Source organism: Engraulis encrasicolus, unplaced genomic scaffold (genome assembly GCF_034702125.1).
Source record: "Engraulis encrasicolus isolate BLACKSEA-1 unplaced genomic scaffold, IST_EnEncr_1.0 scaffold_167_np1212, whole genome shotgun sequence".
NCBI lineage: Eukaryota > Metazoa > Chordata > Actinopteri > Clupeiformes > Engraulidae > Engraulis > Engraulis encrasicolus.
Window position 1 is genome coordinate 67334 of NW_026945208.1, and position 12919 is coordinate 80252.

At 39.5% G+C, this 12919-nt stretch overlaps 1 long non-coding RNA gene across 2 annotated transcripts; it reads left to right on the top strand.

Annotated features, from left to right (window-relative positions):
* The first annotated feature begins 5154 nt into the window (after positions 1 to 5154).
* LOC134442472 (uncharacterized) lies at positions 5155 to 9970 on the top strand. 2 transcript variants are annotated; one of them, XR_010033390.1, is made up of 6 exons: positions 5155 to 5217; positions 6081 to 6121; positions 6291 to 6361; positions 7089 to 7154; positions 7298 to 7364; positions 8711 to 9970. It is a non-coding gene; the product is annotated as an uncharacterized LOC134442472 (long non-coding RNA). The 2 variants fall into 2 exon arrangements; XR_010033389.1 differs by lacking the exon at positions 8711 to 9970 and having other exon boundaries at positions 7298 to 7719.
* Positions 9971 to 12919: the final 2949 nt, after the last annotated feature.

A 12919-nucleotide genomic window follows, 5' to 3' on the forward strand; every position in this document is an offset into this window, starting at 1 on the left:
GTTGAAACAAGGATTTTTTTGTTTGTTTCCTTAGTTGTTTCTTTGACTCAAACTCAAAACTAAACACATTACGTAAATAAATCAAAGAAAAAATAGTTGCAATACCTACTCTGGCCACAATCCTCCATACTCAACCTCACATTTTCCTAAGTTGCAATACCTACTCTGGCCACAAGTGCCTTGCATAGTTGCAATACCTTCTCTGGCCACAACCGCCTTGCATAGTTGCAATACCTCCTCTTGCCACAATCTCCATACCCAACCTTTTAGAGTGTTTTTTTCTCAGAATTCCTCCAAACGACCAAGTTGACTTTGGGTAAGTATAACATTTGATAGAGACAAGATATGAAAATAACGAAAACACCTTTGGAAAGAGCTTGAAATTGACTTTCAAATGGTAACGATATCTCAAAAATGTAAAATCCCACCATGTGAAGGGTTTTCCCAGATCGCATCACATATATTGGTGATGCTGTAATTGCGATGTTAGAATGCGGGCCCTCCAACTTCTCACTTACTGATTTTTATGGCTGGGAACTGTGTGAAGGTTGGACGTTACTTTGCTCTTGTTATTGGAACATACTGGCTCGGAATGAGCAGGGGCGACTTTGGTGCCTGTACGGATAGTCTACTGTCCATTTACAAGTGTGACATGGAACATGCACCTTGTTGCGAGATTCCCATCGGCATGAATTTGGGCAGGATGTTTTAATTTTTATTTTTATGTTTGCTTGAGAAGGAGAGATCAGACTTTAAAAACTCATGATGAACATTTATCTGTTGAGCAACCGTTTGGAACTGTGATTTGCGGTGCAAGGTCTAAAGTATGCAGAGTCTTCTCTACTGATTGTGCCTAGGGTAAAATCTAGACAATGTGATGGCATTTAGCCATTATGCTGCCAAATGATGGAACAAGCTTCCTGTTTATTTGATTTTTTATTTATTTTATTTTGTTCAAATTACAACTGCCCAACACTATCATTTTTTCAATAGACTTTAAAAAAAGCTTAAGTTTTATCTGGCTTTGTATCTGCTCTCTGTAGGCCTAATACTTCATGTACTTTCGACTTCCTATAATATTTTTCCTCTCTTTTTCTTTCCTCTCAATCATATAGAAATAACTATGACAACCATTAGGGTGTAGGGAGTAGGCCTAGTACCAATCACAAGGATTAGGCCTACCTAAGTTAGATTTAGTGGGGGAAAACGTAATGTCTTGTTGGTAGTCCTTCATTGAGTGAGCGGTTATTTAAAATTGAAAGCCTTTTTAAAACAAAATGTCAGATCTGAAATAGAAATGGAACACTTGCCGCTCATGTCAGGTACCACTGGGGGCCAGGCCCCCCTAAAGATCAGAAGCTAAAATCGCCTCTGATTGCTGCCATATTGCCTTTTTGTGTGGCCAGCATTTGTTTTCTTAAAAGTGGTCCTTGGAGAGTAGTTAAGCCAAATGAAATGTTTTTATACTAAAGTAAATGGTTTTTACACTAACCATTTAATAGCAATGGAGGCTATCTTGAAAAAAATGTCCGCCATATTGAATTTTGCATGGCCAGCACCTGTTTTCAAAAAAGCGAGAGTGTCTGTGCCAAAGTCCATGCTTTTATACCAAAGCGAATAATTGTGCCACTAATCTGCTTACCTAAATCAGCCTCAGACAATTTGAAGAAGAAACTCTTATTTTGTTCTGTGAAACCTAAAAGCTTGTTAAACTACTGTATATTTGTTCATTAAATTTGTAAAAAAAAAAAAAAAAAGTCATAATGATAATACAAAAATAGTGATTTTGTTCATATTGTGATATAAAATCGAACATTTTGGAGGGGGGAAAAATTCTACATTAAACTTTTTCTGATATCACCCAGCCCTAAATTCAGTATCCTAAAATCCAAGCGCTTAACCCTCCTATTATCTTTGGGGTCTATTTGACCCCAATCAATATTTAACGTCTGAAAAATACATAAAGTACATATTTCTTTTGCTTCATATTTGATGACTTTTCCTGAATAGATGGGGTAAATGTGATGAAAGGGAAATTTCCACAAAAATGTTTTTCCTAAGTAGTGTACGCAGTTTGGGTACATTCGTGTTTCTTGGGGTCAATTTGACCCCACATTATTTTAGGTGTAGGAAACATAAATGGAACATCCACATTTTTCAAATCTTTGTTCTATTCTGTTTGGATAAAGTGAAATACATGAAAATAAGCGATTTAGCTATGGTTTTTAGAACAGTTTTGCTCTTTGGGCAATCATCACTAACAGTGCTAACGATGATGGCGAAGGTCAAAACTAACTTAATTCAAGGCAAACTTTTGGGCAGTGGTGGCTTCTTGTTGACACAATGCATCCTATTATCATATATATTATATATAGCACCTATGGCACCTTATAGCACCATCCACAATAACTACCCCCCCCCCCCCCCCCCCCCCCCTCCCCCTCCCCCACCCCCACACACACACACACACACACACACACACACCCCTAAACCTGTTCCATTGAAGCTACTATTGCTACTATTGCAATTGATTCAGTGAAACCATGCACCCCAAAGTAGGCCTATCAAAATTTGCACACTCATTGTGGATTAACTGATCGATTGGGCTACCTTGTGTAATCATCCACACAACTACGGCAGATGAATAGGCTATTGTGACTCCAAATGGCAAAAAAACTTGGATGACAGTGCACCGGGTTGACAAGACAGCCGAGATTCAAAAACAAACACAGAGGGAATGTCAGCAATGCCAGTATGCATGAGAACCACATGCGAGTGGCACACAAGCAACACCTCACCTGTCAAATTTCAATCACCAGGCTAAGGACAAAGGAACAATACCAAGTTGCAAAATCACCACCAGCCACACCTCCGGTATCATGAGAGGCACCGTACCAAAAAAACTTGGATGACAGTGAGCCACAGTGATGAGAGTGCAACGGGGTGACAAGAGAGCCACGGTTCAAAAGCAAACACAGTACCGTGCAAAGACTCATTTTCACAGGAAGCGCTGAGGCGCAGTGCGCTAAGCCCCCCACTCTTCTGTCACACGCTATTCTGTAGTTTTAGTGAAAGGTTATGTATTTCAGACGAAGACAAATAAGCAGGAAGAGAAACCAGTTCCTGAAGAAAGACTAGAGGATGGTTCAGACCCATGTAGATGCTCTTGGCAAATGAGAGAAAGCAGTGGTGCTTAATCCAATATACACTACCAGTCAAAAGTTTTAGAACAGTGCACTTTTCCCATTATACTTTTTTATTAACGATTTCTGTTCTATTTCAAATTCAGTGAATTACATGTGTCATTGCTGTCTGAAATAGTAGAGTAGAGTATCATTTAGCCTATTAATCCCGAAGGAAATAAAGGTGTCCAGTAGCGTACATACATAAACACATAAAAAACATGACACACATCATTGCACATATATTCACCATGCAGCACACGCTTAGATACATTTAGCCAAAGTCAGATCTCTCGCTCGCTCGCTCGCACGCACGCACGCACGTACAGACGCACACACACACACACACACACACACACACACACACACACACACACACACACACACACACACACACACACACACACACACACACACACACACACAAACTTGTATCTTGTCCCATTACCGACCCCCTCCGCACTCTGCAAAATACAGCTGCAGGCCACTTTATTAGAATAGCATGAAAAAGTTGATTTATTTCCATAATTCCATCAATAAGGTTAAACTGTCATGAATTGTAGATTCATGGCCCAGCTGTTTAACTATTCCAATGATTCATTTTTTTCTTTTGACATATTTTGGCCTTCCAGCTCAAAAACACATGAATTGGGGAATTCGCATCATTAGAATATTGTAATAAAATCACAATTTTCTTCATCAAAATTCGGGTCACATCAAATCAGTTGAAATGTGATACTTTCTATATAACATGCAATGTCTTGTTGGTAGTTCTTCATTGAGTGAGCGGTTATTTAAAATTGAAAGCCTTTTTAAAACAAAATGTCAGATCTGAAATAGAAATGGAACACATGCCGCTCATGTCAGGTACCACTGGGGGCCAGGCCCCCCTAAAGATCAGAAGCTAAAATCGCCTCTAGGTCTTAGCATTCATGCCGATGTAACCCGGGGGTCTTAAAGGGTCTTGGCAAAGTGTGTGTTTTTGCGACTACGCCACTGGTGGCCTTTCACCACCAGATACTTGTTGAACAATGGTTCTTAGACCAGGTTTTAGCTAGAGGGTTCCCACACGCAGGCAAGTGAGTGAATGGCAGAGACAGGAGTTCAGGTCAAAATACATGTAAATATTTATTGAAACATAATCAAACAGAATAGAAAAACAGAAATATGCTGCTGATTAAATAAAATAAGGCTTGGCGCACCAGGGGTTAAGTTTAAAGGCTGCCACCCAGAATATCAATAAGTCACACTAATAGCAGGGCAGCTTCAAAAGGGTTGGTTTCTCACACACCAAACACTGACACTGCAAACAGGTGATCACAGCACACCAAGGTGCTCATTTACCACTGCAAATATGATGACATACACCCACTGCCCAAGCTATAGAAAGATCAAAAAGGTTAAGTGGGACCAACTGTTTGGAAGCCAGCAACTACAAGCAGTCAATTAAGATACAAATGGGTCATTTCACGTGAAATCAGACACTTTGGGACCCGACCGACACGGATTTCAATCATACTTGGTGTGCCTTTTCAGTAGCAAGGTAGCACCCCAGAACTGCATTGGTTTGAATCTGACACTAATATTAAGGGAGAAACAGACTAGGAAAGGTTCACATGTGAGGGTAGGACACTATACATTCAGCCTTGAATATATCAGTCAGTGTTAGTCACAAAAAGATGCCTCACTGAAAAAAGAGGGAATGGCGGGTCTTTGAATTAACCTATATAAAGTAAATAGATGCAAAACGATTCATTAACATTCCTTGAGTAAACATGATTTCATCAAATAAGGATAATGTGTTCTTGGAGACTGCTGAATTTGCATGTTTCTAATGCTTTAAATGAACATGATTAAGTTGTGTCTGGGGTGGCCTCCAGTCCTGAGGTGGCGCTAGTGCACCACTTTCTAAGACAAGAAGAAGCCGGAAAGTTTCACAGCCAGAGAGCCGTTCACCTCAGTCAGCTCGTTCCTACTCTTCAGTCTCATCTCGCTGGAATAGTGTTGTCATGTGTGAAGATCTACACGAAATTGAGTAAGTAACTGAATTACTTTCATTTATTGTGGGCGATGTAGAACTGCTCTTGTGTCTTTTGTGTGTGGAAGCTGAGCCAAAGGTGAAGTTAGACTCTACTACATTTACCCACGCAGTGCTCTTTGCTTAGTAACAGGTGCACTGCAAACACTGCAGTTGGCTATGCATCATGTTAATTTCGAAAAGAATGGAAAATATGTACATTTAGGATATTCAAAGGATGTAGTAAAAACTGCTACTGTACAACAATCTAGCTGGTCATCTTCAGTTAATAGCTATATTTGCGCGGGAGGGTCTGATCCGTTAATGGGGGAGGGGTGGTGGGGGTGCACAGCGAACTAGAACTTCATCGAACACGTTGCATGCTCACGAGAACAGAGGGCTGGCGTCGTTTCGGTGTGTTCATTTTAAGCCAAGTATTCTATTTTTAAAGTTTTTTTGTTTTTTGACCCAACCCAGGCGTTCAATGCACACATGCACTTGTAGTCTTAACCGAAGATTAATCAAATGTAAGCTTTCCTGCACACGAAGTCAAAGAACAACCGACCTAGATAGAGTGCATATAACCTGAATTTAAACTTTGCACAGGGAATTGGATGAAACATGTGGGAATAGTATCCTATTTATTGAAGTGCATAGCACTTTTTTTACTTGCACTTATGGTGCAATGCAAAGCATGCACTGCCTTGTTATCTCGTTTTACTTAGCCTGTATCTTCCTCTTTTAAGTGGAGCATTGTTTACAAGTAGCCTAGTTTACAGAATGCATGCTCCTCATTCACGAATCCTGTGCTGTTTAAGTGTTTATAAATGTTTAACCTCACCAATTCCTTCTTTCTTTCTTTCTTTCTTTCTTTCTTTAAGGACTTCTGGCACAGTGGCCTGCACTGTTCGAAGTCTGTAAGGTAAGACATTCAATGCTGATTGTCTTTAAGGTTTTTATAGTGTGTGTGTGTGTGTGTGTGTGTGTGTGTGTGTGTGTGTGTGTGTGTGTGTGTGTGTGTGTGTGTGTGTGTGTGGCTTTCCCTAATGTTTATGATTTGTCAATCCTTTGGGCTCTTTATGTCTTTTCAGATCAGTGCTGAATTCAAAATAATCACCACAGTTCCCCTGCAATCCAAGCAACTGTTGCTGAATTGGCTGATGTAAGTTTCTGTCTTTTTCGCCTGTGTACTTGATGGTTCCTGAGCAGAAAGCCTTTAACTATTGAGTTACACCCCTGCATGTTAAAACCCCATAGAGAGGATCATGATCTGCCTTAGTAGTCATGGTACCAGTACATTCATATGCATGTTTCTTTTGGTGGCAGTCAGCTTCCCAATGTTGATGCCATTCATAGAATCCCAAAACAAATCAGTACCACCACCATTTTTGACCGTAAACATGGGACTGTTTTCTTTATACTTCTCCCTTGGCTACTATCACACATGCTTGAAACAATCTAAAGCAAATGTGTTCATCATGGTTTCATCAGAGATAAACAGACTTCAGATATGGATTGCTGGAACCATGTCCTCTGGTCTGATGACACCAACATGAACACATTTTTTCGGATGGTGTGTGGTGTTAACCAAGTGAGTAGTACAAAGTAAACTGTCCCATGCTCATGGTCAAGTAGTGGTAGTGGGACAGACATGGTTTTAGGCTGGATGCATGGCGTCAATATTGGAAATCTGAATTTCACCAACATTTACCATGACAATTGAAGCAGATCATGATGCAGTCTGCGATTTTAAAGGTGCAGAGTGATTTTTTAAGTAGTTTATTTCCAGAACTCATGCTGCACAGGTTACAAATGTTCTCCTTTTTCTTTCTTTCTTTCTTTCTTTCTTTCTTTCTTTCTTTCTTTCTTTCCTTCTTTATTTCATTAAGTTGTACAAGATGCACCATTTCTGAGGACTTCTGGCACAGTGGCCTGCACTGTTCAAAGTTCGCAAGGTAAGACATTAAATTCGGATTGTCTTTAATGTTTTTATTTGTGAATTACAGCGTTTTATCTCCTTTCTTGAATGTGTGTGTGGCTTTCTCCTAATGTTAATGATTTGATCGTTAAATCCTTTGGGCTCTTTATGTCTTTTCAGATCAGTGCTGAATTGAAAAGAATCACCAGTCCCACTGCAATGGCCAGCACTGTTCGAAGTCCACAAGGTAAAGCATTCACTTTGGCCACAACCCTACCCAGTGCACCTTAACAACTTGACTCCTGCTTTAAATTAGCTGTTATCTGAATGGGGGTGACTAAATATTCCAGTGGTATAAGGAGCTGCTTCTCAAATTTTTGTATTTAAATTTTGTCGTACTCTGACCAGTGAATATTAGATTATTGCTTAGTACTAGAATTGGAGTTATCTGAGACAAGATGATCTGATCTGAGAAGTGTTGATGACTACCTCCCTGGTGTTCCCACTCTCAGTGTGGAGTGTGACACTATTTGTATGCATTGTGCTATGCTCAACATGACATTGAGAGGCTTCAGTTGAAAGTGAGCAAGCTATCTCACGGTTTCCTTATTTCAATACACTTACTACACAATTCATGTGCAGCTAAACAAAAAGAAATATTGATATCTTCTATGTAGAAACAAAATGAGCACTACAATGAAGGGTATGATATCTGAGAGCACTTTGTTGACACATGTTTTTCACTCTGGGTGGGGGGGGGGGGATCAGAGTCGACAGAGTGCACCAGCTGTGTTACGCTTTTCATTATATTGCCCATTGTATGTCTGCCAAGAATATTGCATGTTTTATTTTTAATCATAAGTTATCAATGAAACTTATTGAGATGGGGAAAACTGTAAGAACTTCTTATTTCAGCCCCTTGACAGACAAGCCCTGCATGCCATATTACTGCACGCATGCACAAAGAGCAATGCAGTAGACTTTTCCTTCAAAGTCTCCTCGCAAGGAACAGTATATACCGTACCTGTATATGCATAATGAAACTTGTTCTTCTCTTAATTGAGACGAGCTGACCCTTACATCTCTGTGCTCTGAAACATCTTAAACAGAGGATTGGCATCACTGGTTGTCTACTACAAGCTCCTTGTAGGTACCAGCCAATGAGACACAGTAGACCTGGGGTGTTGTTCCATATGAGAGTGAGCTTTTTCATTGGCCTGGGCCCACTAGTATTCCTGTGACACACCAAGTTTCATGTCAAAGTCTTGTCATGCTATGCAATGATCTTGCAGGCCACATAAAATTACTTCATGGGTCACAATTGGCCCTGGGTTTGAGTTTGACATCCCTGCAGAATGAAGGCAACTACACAGCTTTGGCTCTGGTATTTGATGACTTCAGGCCAATTCACACCAGCGTTAAATCATCATCCAGGTCCCACATCAGAATTAGAACTGAGGAAATCTTGACAGTGGAACAGAGGACATGCTTTGGACTTTGCAGTAACCTACTGCCCAGCTTAATGTTGATTTATTTGTTAATTCAAATGGCTTGGTTAATTTGTGTTTATTTACTTTTGTCTTTGTTGAATAGGTCATGGATGAAGTTGCCGTAGACGAAGCAGTTGAAGACATCAAAATTGAAATCTGCTCTGACAGAAGATTGGGCATCCCACCCTTTGGACATTGTCAGTTTTAGTGTATGTCTGTCACACACGTGACACCCAATCGGAAAGGACTCTTTTTTTTCAGCAACTAAAAAACAGCAGTTATTTTTGTTTCTTTAAGTGAAATGTACCTTTTTTCTAGAGATCTATTTGCTTGTATGCACTTCCAGCTCCTTGCTGGTTTAAGAATAGCACTTGAGTGTGCATATGTTTTGTACGTACTGTGTTGATTTTGACCCAAACTAAAGACAAACAAAATACCAAAACTAGACTTAAATAAGACTGGGTAATGACACAAATGTGGTCACCAAAGAGGACAACCAAATGAATGGTGGACTGCCAGATGCACGCGCACATGCATACATTATACGTGCACATGCATACAGTATACGCGCATGAACGCACACACGCACACCTACAAGTGTGGACTAATGCACTTAGTCAATGAGCTAAAATAACTGTATATAGAGTGAATTTTATTTGTGCCCGATGTGTTCACATGAATGCTAATCCAGCCAGAGAGCACTTTTTCACAGCAACCAAACAAATTATTTTCTTAAAGGTGCACTGTGTAGGATTGTGACCAGAGTAGGCAACTATGCTGCACATTGAAACGGTGCTGCCTATTACCAACTGTGTCCTTTTCATGAATATTTACTTAGTAATAAACGAAAATGTATAAATGTATTACGAAAATGTTTACTAAAAATCTGTATTTCTAGAAATTCAAAATGACAGTCAGTGGAGAAGATTCCTCTCTTTCCCCCTTTCATGTATGGAAAGAGCAATTTCCCCAGTCATAACGACAACTTAAAGTTTGGTGGTGGTAAATATTCATGAAAAATGCAACATTTGTGCATGGGCAGCATGAAATCTCAAAATAAACTACTGAAAGTAATACACAGTGCACCTTTAAAGCGAATTGGACTTTCTGTTCACAGACCCTGCTCGTTGATTGGTCTAAGAGTAGCAGTTATTTGTGACTGTGCTTATGTTTTGTATATCTGTGTGCATTTTACATGCGTACAGTGAAAGTCAATACATTTAATCACAGAATTCTGACTCTTTTTGTTGTTTTTGTTTGCACATGCCTGTACATCAAATTGTGATCTGCAATGCATTTGTATAGCCTAGACCTAATATGTTTACCATATGTTTATTTATTTATTTATTTATTTTATTTTTTTTTGGGGGGGGGGTGGATTGAGACTAAAGAATCATGTTACTGAAATGTAGCTGTATGCATGATTTAGGTGATTCCATCACCTTTTAATAAACATGAAAAAAATACTTTCAAACTATGTCAAAGTTTTGTGTTTTTCCAACATATTTTCTGGTTAATGGAATACCAATTAATTGTTTAGGATTAAAGTGATTTCATCACCTCTGATTTAGGTGAAAAAAAACATTTTGTGACTATTTTAAAAAATCACATAGTTCCAACACATTTTTATGATGCTGGAACATGAATACGTTGTGTTAGGTTGAGGTGATCCAATCACCTCAGTTTAAGGTGATAAAATCACTTAAACCTTACACAATACAAATAGGGGAAGAAATCATGTTGACCTTACACAATTGGATTGTGTGGGACCGATGTACACATTAAAATCATGTAAATCCAACGAATATTTTCTTCTGTGGTGTTGTTTGAAAGCTCTTTTCTGGCTCTACATATTACACAATCACCTTGGAATACAACTACTCTCAGAATATGAATTATGATAAATTGAAAAATTAAAAATTGAATATCTAAAAAACTTATATTTTAAAATGGCCAGTTCCTTGTCCAAACGTAGCCGGCAATGTCATGAGCAGCACCTAAAATGCTGGTGTTCGGTTTGTTATTCATTTCAGAGAGAATTTGACTCACATATATGGCGTCATACAGACCACTTACTAATAATATGGTAATACCATAGTAGCATCACATGACAAAACAAAAACAAAACAAAAATGGTCAGTGTCCATGGTCCCAGGTTTCAGAAACTAAGGCAGATGTCCATTCATACACACCAAATGATGATATGTGAATGTTTGAACATTCCTTCTCTGTGTACCTGTGCCATCTTCCCTTTACCGTACTTTAAAGAGATAATCAATGGCTACACTCTCATTTTGTACTCTACCAGTGCATTTGAAGCAGCAGCTGTGTCTTTTGTAGATAATGTATAAGTACGTCCCGTTGCAGTTACAGGTTCCACTACCAGAAGCACATCCTGATGATCCATGACAAGTCTATCTGGTCTGAAGGGAAAAGTGAAGGATGGAGATGGCCCATGAGGATGCAGGAAGTTCAGTTTCACCTCTCCAGTGCTCGGCATACATTCCTCAGCACATGCTAGCCACCAGTTGCCATCATATACAGCTACAACATACCCTTTGATGCTTGAAAATGTAACACATTCCTTTACTGAGCTCACTCTTTCAACTCTGCCTTCTCTGAATGCTGAAAATGGCCTAACTTCCACTGTGTCCATTGACAATGGGCAGAAGCTGTGTAGTTTTTGAGTACCTGGAATAGTTCTTGCAGATTCCAACCTTTTCAACAGGTTCTCAGCTTCATGATGGTACATCTCTGTTGTGGCAAACTGGCAATGGATGTCCTTGACATTATCCTTGACAAATCCAAACAGTTGGTATGGTGTTACAATTTAATTGTCAATAGGACGTTGCAGACTTGCTCGTGCAGCAAGCCATTTAACTGTCCCTCCAACGCCATCACATGGACCTTTGCCATGTTATGTGGCAAAAAAGTGCCACTCTGCAGGTATGTGAAAATCTGCCTCGTGGTGGCACAAATTTGTTGTGTTTTTAAGGTTCTTATATTGTGCAGCACAGCCATCAGAAAAAATATAGGATCTTCTTTGGACGTTCTGTCATTGATGAAGTGTCACTGAGGAACTGAATTAGGAACTTCTGAAACAGATGTACAGCAATTGTATCATGAATGTTGCAGTCTGAAATAACAACAAAACAGATTTTTTTCCCCAGTTTCAACTGATCTTGGTAGTAGCATACAAATGGATGGATTGTGGCCTGCACTGGTTGTTCCAGTGAAATGATTGAATAGCATCTTGAATTACAAAACTATAGTTTTAAAAACGTTCCTGGTTCAAGGGAGTCAGTCAAGGATAATGTCAAGAACATCCATTGCCAGTTTGCCACAACAGAGATGTACCATCATGAAGCTGAGAACCTGTTGAAAAGGTTTGAATCTGCAAGAACTATTCCAGGTAGGCCTACTCAAAAACTACACAGCTTCTGCCCATTGTCAATGGACACAGTGGAAGTTAGGCCATTTTCAGCATTCAGAGAAGGCAGAGTTGAAAGAGTGAGCTCAGTAAAGGAATGTGTTACATTTTCAAGCATCAAAGGGTATGTTGTAGCTGTATATGATGGCAACTGGTGGCTAGCATGTGCTGAGGAATGTATGCCGAGCACTGGAGAGGTGAAACTGAACTTCCTGCATCCTCATGGGCCATCTCCATCCTTCACTTTTCCCTTCAGACCAGATAGACTTGTCATGGATCATCAGGATGTGCTTCTGGTAGTGGAACCTGTAACTGCAACGGGACGTACTTATACATTATCTACAAAAGACACAGCTGCTGCTTCAAATGCACTGGTAGAGTACAAAATGAGAGTGTAGCCATTGATTATCTCTTTAAAGTACGGTAAAGGGAAGATGGCACAGGTACACAGAGAAGGAATGTTCAAACATTCACATATCATCATTTGGTGTGTATGAATGGACATCTGCCTTAGTTTCTGAAACCTGGGACCATGGACACTGACCATTTTTGTTTTGTTTTTGTTTGTCATGTGATGCTACTATGGTATTACCATATTATTAGTAAGTGGTCTGTATGACGCCATATATGTGAGTCAAATTCTCTCTGAAATGAATAACAAACCGAACACCAGCATTTTAGGTGCTGCTCATGACATTGCCGGCTACGTTTGGACAAGGAACTGGCCATTTTAAAATATAAGTTTTTTAGATATTCAATTTTTAATTTTTCAATTTATCATAATTCTTATTCTGAGAGTAGTTGTATTCCAAGGTGATTGTGTAATATGTAGAGCCAGAAAAGAGCTTTCAAACAACACCACAGGCATCTTTTTGTGACTAA